Consider the following 8,493-nt stretch of genomic DNA (forward strand, 5'->3'; position numbering starts at 1 on the left):
TCTTTAATCAGATTGATTATCACCTTCTGAGATAAGTGAAACTACACAGAACTTTTTTAAGATGTGTGAGAGAACACTACAGCAATCCTGAAGGAAGAGGAACTAGCTCAATATTGGCTCCACAAGAGAGAAAAAAAAATATTGCTGCTGGCTGATTAGGGAAAATATTGGAAGATAGTGCAGGAATTACTAATCCCTTTAACAGACGGCATTTATTAGATTTTTAGCAATAAAGGGCATAAGCGAAACATTCTCAGGTATTATTCTCAGAGTAGTCAAAATTGCTTTATTTTTCTAGGAGGGTTAAGGCAAGATGTGATGTGAAGCTCATTTCAGCCATTTCTGCTTTTGCAGATTCTGTACTTAGAAGTCAGTCCAATAGGGGGTTGTCTGCACTGGTAAAAGGCTGTACTTTATCATTTCTAAGGGATAAGAGCCACTGGAAGGCTGGTGAGCAGTTTTCAGCCCCATGAGTGAGAAGCCAGGGATGTGTCAGCATGAGGACCATGTTACTCTGGTTTTCCCCTAATTCATGCTGTATCTTAGTCTATGCATTTTTTTCTCAGTGCCAGTTTTCCCCTCCCAAACTTTGCTATTGCTTCATAAAAATGGATATTCAGGAAATAGTACCCTGGAAACATCCCAGGTGCACCCTCACACTCAGCTTCCTGTATTCCTGCATCCCCTAACTGCAGTGCACCACACCAAGAACCAATGTTTCCACAAGGATAATTTATTAATAATGCCAGAAGATGGATCATGCGCATCGCTGTGGTGCTGATGGATTTGGGAATGATTTGTTGCCATAGTGATGACTTGGCCTGGGCATGCTGGGAGAGGTTACTTAAAGAATAGGGGAGGTTGGATTCTGCATGTACAGTCAACGTAATTAATCTTGACATCATGAAGAATAGAGCAAGAGTCCCTTGGAAGAACTTTTTCGGTGAGGCATTTCTGATGTCCTTGAACACTACAGTCAGGAGGTAATTCTGCTAAATTTATTTTATACATTTTTACTTAGTAAGAAATAATTTAATTTCAGATCCCACATTTAGACTTAAAATCATTGAACCAAATGGCTTCTTAAACATACAATTCTCACTCTAACAGTTTGCACTGGTTGAATACTTTTTCAGTGTGCTTTAGTTAATGATTTAAGAAACACTTTAAAAACTGAATACTATTTTCAATGAATAGCATTGTATAGGACAAGTATTTTTTTGTTACCTAAACAAGTAAGTATAGAAAAGTAGATTGTAGAGATTGTACAGAATATAGAATAGCAGAATATATAGGTATGAAAGATAGGAGACAAATTGAGAATGTAAGCAAAAATCCTCTATGGCATCCATTAGTCTATTATTTTTATTTTCATTCACAAAGATCCCACTGCAAATTAAACTATAACAGATAATAATCTTTTTTTTCTCATGCATTCATTCAGTTCAGTATTCACAGGCCAATGTTTATTTTAGAAGATAAATGTAGAGCCTGAGAGAATTGAAAACATATTCATTATATATGTTAAAATGCTCTTAAAGTATATTCATGATATAGACCAGATATAAAAGAGAAGGATATTTTGGCCATTGAAAAATTAACAGTTCTTAAAGTAAGGTTGCTTTTGATTTTCAAGAGCTCAAGCTTATTTGCATACCAGTAACATATTATAGCTATTACTACATTTTGAATTATACAGAATTCTCACTCTGCTCTCCCCTCCTGACCAAATGGAATTAGGTGGTGTCCTGTATCCCCTTTCAAGGCCAAAATGGCACTATGCTTCCAGCTGTAGCTTCAGACTTAGTCTTTCTTTCACTAGTTCATTTCCAGCTATAATTAAGGGAAAGAGCTACTTTTGCCTCCTACGTAGAATATCATTTTTACCCTTCAGAAAAACAACAAAAATACTCCCTGCACTCTTCGGTATAACACGTAAGGCTGCAGGCTGCTTAGAGACTGTCCTTAAATTGTTCATTAATTCTTTCCAAAAACCCATATTATTTCTTTCTTTCAAAATATGCTCAACAAGCAGAATGAAAACCATGTCTGTGGAAGCATGTGGGGATTTTGTGGAAAACCCATCACCAAGCAACTGATTTCTATTTTTCCCCTTAGCTTTCACAATTAGGAAAAAATAGCAAAAGCACCATAAACCTTGCCTGTACAGGGAAGGAAAAACTATCTCTAACACCTCTCCAGCCATCTCTCATAGTCCTGATTCCAGTGGGGATAACAGTCCTGATCAATGAACCCAAACCCTGATATTTCCTAATGCCTTCTACACACAGTCACAGCATGCCCACAAATTAGCTCTGCTGCCACCTCCAAGCCCAATAAACCTTTTTTGTGCTCCTCTCTGTATGTGCAGTCTCAGAACTCCCAACAGACACAATTTGTCATCTCTCCTTGTAGCAGTCCCTTCTTCCTTAGGTAGAACAATCCATTTCTAAGCTGAAGTTTTATCTAAGGTTATCTATTTTTCCATCTTTTTTTTTACTTTGGAATTATTAGAAAACATTAAATATACATATACATATACATATACATATACATATACATATACATATACATATACATATACACAATTTATTTATTCATACTCATTCTGTTTTACAATTATGTCTTATTTCTGTAAGGTGTCTTTAAGTCATTTAGTTCACAAATTCAAGACCTTCTTCCTTGTTAACTAGAGTTCCTTAAGAGTTTAACCGTATTAGCATGATTTTCCATTGGATTAAGTACAGTTTTACATTTACAAGTTATTACTCAGCTGTGGCTGCCCCTGGATCCCTGGCAGTGCCCAAGGCCAGGCTGAACACTGGGGCTTGGAGCAGCCTGGGACAGTGGAAGGTGTTCCTGCCATGGCAGGAGTAGAGTGATATGAACTTTAAGGTCTGTTCCAAAACAAACCATTCTATAGTAGTATCTTAGTGGAATTCATAGTAAAATCCATGGAAAATTATCTGTTTTACCAATATAGTAATCCTCACTGGAAGTCATGCCTTAGCTTTTCTGCATTCTGAATCACAGAAATAAAATAGATGAACCATGAAGGATTTATGAAAGACACTTTCAGCTTTTCATATATATCTACTTTTCATATCTGGAGCACTTAAATTGGGTATATGGGGTCCATTGTGTTTTAGTTTTTAATATCCACTAAACTATTCTCTTCAATTTTCCTTCTACCAAAACAAAGGAAATGAGTTAAAATTACTAATAAAACTGTAAGACATATAAAAAATATGACCAACAGTGACCCTTAGCTAGAGATTGCTTTGGGAAGCTACCTCTGTCAAAATTTACATGTCAGTTTTATACATGAAATGAGTGAGAAGGGAAATAAAGTAAAGATATGAAAGTCAAATAAAGGACTGCTTGGAAAACTTAATTTCACTTGGAGATATTTGTATCATCTGCATCTAAGAAACAGTAATTTGGCATGTCTAGGGACAGGAAATGCAGGCCCAATAACAAAATGAGATGTAAAGATAAGATATTGAAAGGCTGTAGCTTTAATGCAATGCCTTTTCTTTTTTTTTAATTGTGTGTGTGTGTAGAAGTGCTAAATCCTGTGCTGTTACATCTGCTCTGCCTAATGCTCAGACAAATCTGTTCTACCAGCATCTCCTCCCAGTCCTGTCCTCTTTGTGGTTTAAAGGGGCACAAAGCACCTGGAATGGGCTGGGTGTCTGCTCCTTCATGGCAGCAGCAGGCAGGGGGACCCACTTCTCACTTCCTCTGAAGTCTTTAAGGCTTGTTAACAGCTGTTTAATAGGTTCGTGAGCTCTAACTCAGAGTTTTCAATACAAGACCCTTACAAAGTGTTTCTATCTAATTGCTGAAACTACTGTATTTAAAACAAAACAAAACAAAACAAAACAAAAATCAGATAAAACCCATCTCTGACTTGAAATTTCTGCAATAAACATAATGAAAAGTGTCATATGAAGACTGGAAACCCTCAAGTGACTATAGGATTAAGGGTTATCCCAACCACCTTATTTTTGTTTCGTACTTTCAAGAAAAAACGTTGACATCTCACCCAGGAAGGGTTCAAGGCTTTAGATAACCATGGAAGAAAATGCAGTTTTCGCTGAGGATGGGAGGGGAGGATCTGAAAGGGACTTACATCTAAAATAACCTATATGTACTGAGTTCCAGTTCCTGAGCCTGCAGTTGGGAGGTTTGGAATTGACTCCAAGACAAGCAATTGCTCCTGGTTACTTGCTCTGGTGTAGCAATTTTAGTCTGCTTAAATAATTCAGCACCTGCAAGGACATAAAGAAAGAAATAATGGAAATAAATGAGTACTCAGATCTATATCCCATTACATATTCTAGGTATACCCAAGAAGGGAAATCTCTTAGTATTCTTATGGAATATTAATTGCTTCTGTATTTATTTCTTTATTTATTTCTGTTGTGTAGCTACAATAACACAGCTGCTCATGAAGTTAGATTTCACAGGATTTCAGTCAAACTTATCATTGTATACATGTGGTGATCCTGAATGTGAACTCCACTGTCTTAATCAAACTGGGGGTGGTTACCTGGATTTATTTTCCTTTTTATTTTTCCCAATTAATTTCAGATGTTCCTCATTTGGGAACAGGATATTCATGATGCCTCAATGCAAGGCATCAATTCCCAACAGAGTGAAAGACACAGAGGCTACTCGAAAAAAGGGATTGACTTCGTGCAGGGTTCGAGCCATTATATGGATAGGCATTACATGGATATATGAAAGGATTACATCCATTATAGGAGGAATGAAAATAATGTAAAAGTACACGTTATTTGTACAGTAATTAGCTTAAGTGACTTCGTACATCTTGATGACACCTCACCTATTAGCTGAATTGTTCATTCAAAACAAATATCCAAGAATCAAATATTTGAGTCTTGAAGTAAGTTTTCTGCCACAGAGCACTAATGAGGTGGGCTAAAGGAGATTGACCTTAGCTCTAATTGGACACAGAATGAAGCTTTTTACATATTTTATTTGAAAGGTCCCTCTGCCTGATTCTGATTCCAAGCTGTCTGAGCAATGTACACTCTCAATTACTAGCAGTAAAGGTTACACAAATGGGTAACTGCTGCTTTAACCAGGCTTTTTTAGAGGTTGCAAAAATTGCACTTTGGGAAGTGTCACTCAATGATACAGACTTGGGAAATAACTTGGGCGTATTTAAAGCCTGTCGGAAAGGAAACTTCATTCCTGCTTCTCCTTCATAGAAACTGTTTGAGGCTCCATGCCTAGGGAGCACTGAGTATTATTTATTTATTCAGGTTTACCTGAGACCTAAGGCAGTGGCAGAGCTTTAATGCAATGCTGGTGCTGGCCATGTTCCCTGTCCTGGTGCCAGAAGTGGTGGACACTGAGTATCTCAGACCTTCAACTTAAACATTTTTGTTCTTATAAGCCAAAACTGTGTGAATATTTGCTTTGTTTTACAGCTGCTTTCTGGGCTTTGCTTGTGCTCTTCTCACAAGGATGTCAGATAATGCAGTTGAAATGATGGAATTGTTTGTTATCACCAAAAAAGGATGACCCCAAACCATTGCTTTGCTTTCACACCTTTTTCTCTCTGTCTCAGTGCCTGCCATGCACATACATCTCTCCTTTGGTCCCTTTACTGATGTAAGGGGAGTGTTGCCTCCCAGTCAGGAACTGAGCACCACAGGAGCAGTTGCCCTCTCCCCCTCAGTAGGATGGGGGAGAGAACAGTTAGATGAAAAGTGAGAAACCTGTGCACCCGAAGAGTGATTTAAATCCCCTCACTGGAGTCAGACAGGCATGGTCAGAGGACTGGCTGAGAAACAGTGAAGGAAAAGGGTTTGCTTAAGGCCTCAGCAACAGGATCATATACTTCCATCCCTAGTTCAGTTCTGAGTTCCTGGGATGTCTTGTCTCCACAGTACCTGTTAATCATCTTCCTGTTAGCTCTGGTAGAATTTAATCACTGAGGCATGCATTTACACTAAAGGATGCCAACTGCTCCTGCTATGTCCTACCACATCCTTCATGATGATCTCACAGCCTGGGCCAGCAGAATTTACACAAAGAATTCATCATAAAATCCTATGCTTCACTACAAGAAATATATGTAACTATCAGGAATGCACCACGTAAAGAGTTGTGACATTTAAAATCATGCCAATTAAAAAGCAGATTTATCTATTACATGAGCAGTCTTAGATTTGTCTTGCTTGATTCCAAGTGGTTCAAAATTTCAAGGCAACTCATCAAAGACTGCAGATCCTTAACCAGGGACTTCTGCATTAAATAAAATTATATGTGACCAATAAGAGGTCTCAAAACAATCCTTTTTTTACATGTTATATTTACAGTTACTGGGCTAAACAAGATTCATAAACACTCACAAATTAAGTTTTCTCATTGAGAACAATTATTAAGTTATGAGCAAAGCTCAGCTCATCCTTGCTCAGCTAACCATTAAATTCAATCTCCCAGTCCCCTGGGAACTGAAGCACAGAAAAGGAGAATTCCAGCCTGGAAGGCAGAATACTTCAAAAACTAAGGATATGCATGGAAGTGTCAGGTCGTCTGTTGTGATTCATGTAATAAGGTCACCAGAGCATCCACTGATTATCAATCAGAATTCATCACATTATATTCTTTGTGCTGTTCAGCACACCAGGGGTTATTAAAAGCAAAATAAAAAGAAATTAAAAAAGAAATTTAAAAATAAGCTTGAATTTAATTCATTTTGCTTCTTCAAGGACACTTAGTCAAGTGTACTTGCTCACTAAACTCAGATCATTAAGGGTGTGCACACATGGCATTGTGCTCTGAGGAATTCCTGATGACTTCCTGAGGAGTGAAGCATCAGAGACAGTGGACACAGCTGAGGAAGATCTAGTAAAGCAATTTGAGGTAGAGAGATGTGTGATGCTGGAAAGGCCAGTTCAGCAATTTCCTCAGCGTGGGAATTCATGAGCTCTTTTCACTCCTTGTTGCTCGACTTTGCAGTAGCTTGGGTGGCCATACTTCCACTCCTGTTTGCTCCTGAAGCTTCTGTCAGACTCCAGCACTGCAGATCATGGCAGCTCAGAATGGAGTCCGGAGACATGCTGGAGCTTCACAAGGTAATTGAGATGCAGACACATCCTAAAAATGCCCCGCAAATGCCAGAAACATTCCAACTGAATAGAGAATGCCAGAACTATTTCCTTTTATAAACACAGCATGAAAATAATGTGATATTCCCTTTTTTTGTCATTATCTTAGCCGTTAAAAATCATGTTATGCTCCAGAAATCACCTCAAATATTTTGGGGATATACTACTACTACAAGTGTCCTGATAGTTTTCATATAAGGTATTGAATAAAACTCCAAATATATATGAAATTCCTAGATTAACTAAGCCATTCAGGGTAACTATTTTTGCTCTGTTTAGTGTAGTTAATCCCCGTCTATCTGACCTAAGATTCAGTCCAAGTTTAAGCCAGCAAACCTCTGCCTACAGAACCAGTGTCAAATGTTCTTCAGAATTTCATTTATGAATAAATTTTCATACCCTGCAGCTCATACCCCTACCCAAATAGTCTTTTCCAGCATTTCTTGACCTTGGGTTCCATAAACACATGAACATACTGGGTTTCACCTTATAACCTCTGTTCAATCATAATTTCTCAACAGTAGCACAATAAAATACACTTCAGAGTCAAAGCAGGATTCTGTTTGCTTCATGGAAAAGAGAGAAGATTTATTTCTCACTACTTTTATTTAGCTCTAAACATAAAAAGTATTGTATCTCCACCCATAATCTGTGTAAACATTTTCTTGCTGTTTCAGTAGATGAATAAGAATGTTCCCTGTGATCCAATGCTCTTTCCCTTTTACGAGTTGTGAGGCTATAAGCTAATCATGTATGGGAATTTAAACATAGAAAGGAATCATAGAATTTCTGAATGGTTTAGGTTGGAAGGGTTGAAAGTTCATCCAAGTGCCACCCCTGCCATGGCAGAGACACCTCCCACTGTCCCAGGCTGCTCCAGCCCCAGTGTCCAGCCTGGCCTTGGGCACTGCCAGGGATCCAGGGGCAGCCACAGCTGCTCTGGGCACCCTGTGCCAGCCCTGCCCACCCTGCCAGGGAACAATTCCTAATTCCCAATATCCCATCCAGCCCTGCCCTCTGGCACTGGCAGCCATTCCCCCATGTCCTGTCCCTCCAGCCCTTGCCAATTGTCTCTCTCCATCTTTCCTGCAGCTCCTTCAGGCCCTGCAAGGCCCCCCTGAGCTCATCCCAAAGCTTCTCCTCTCCAGGTGAGCAATGCCAGCTGTGCCAGCCTTTCCTCCCAGCAGAGCTGCTCCATCCTCTGATCATCAACTTGATTTGTCACAACGGCATATTGCTTTCTCCTGTGCAACTTGTGCACTAGCATCTCCAGGTCCTTCCTTGCAAAGTTGTTTTCCAATTGTTTGACATCTATCCAGCTTGTGGTGATGTGTGGGATTTTTCC

Source organism: Oenanthe melanoleuca, chromosome 11 (genome assembly GCF_029582105.1).
Source record: "Oenanthe melanoleuca isolate GR-GAL-2019-014 chromosome 11, OMel1.0, whole genome shotgun sequence".
NCBI classification, from domain to species: domain Eukaryota; kingdom Metazoa; phylum Chordata; class Aves; order Passeriformes; family Muscicapidae; genus Oenanthe; species Oenanthe melanoleuca.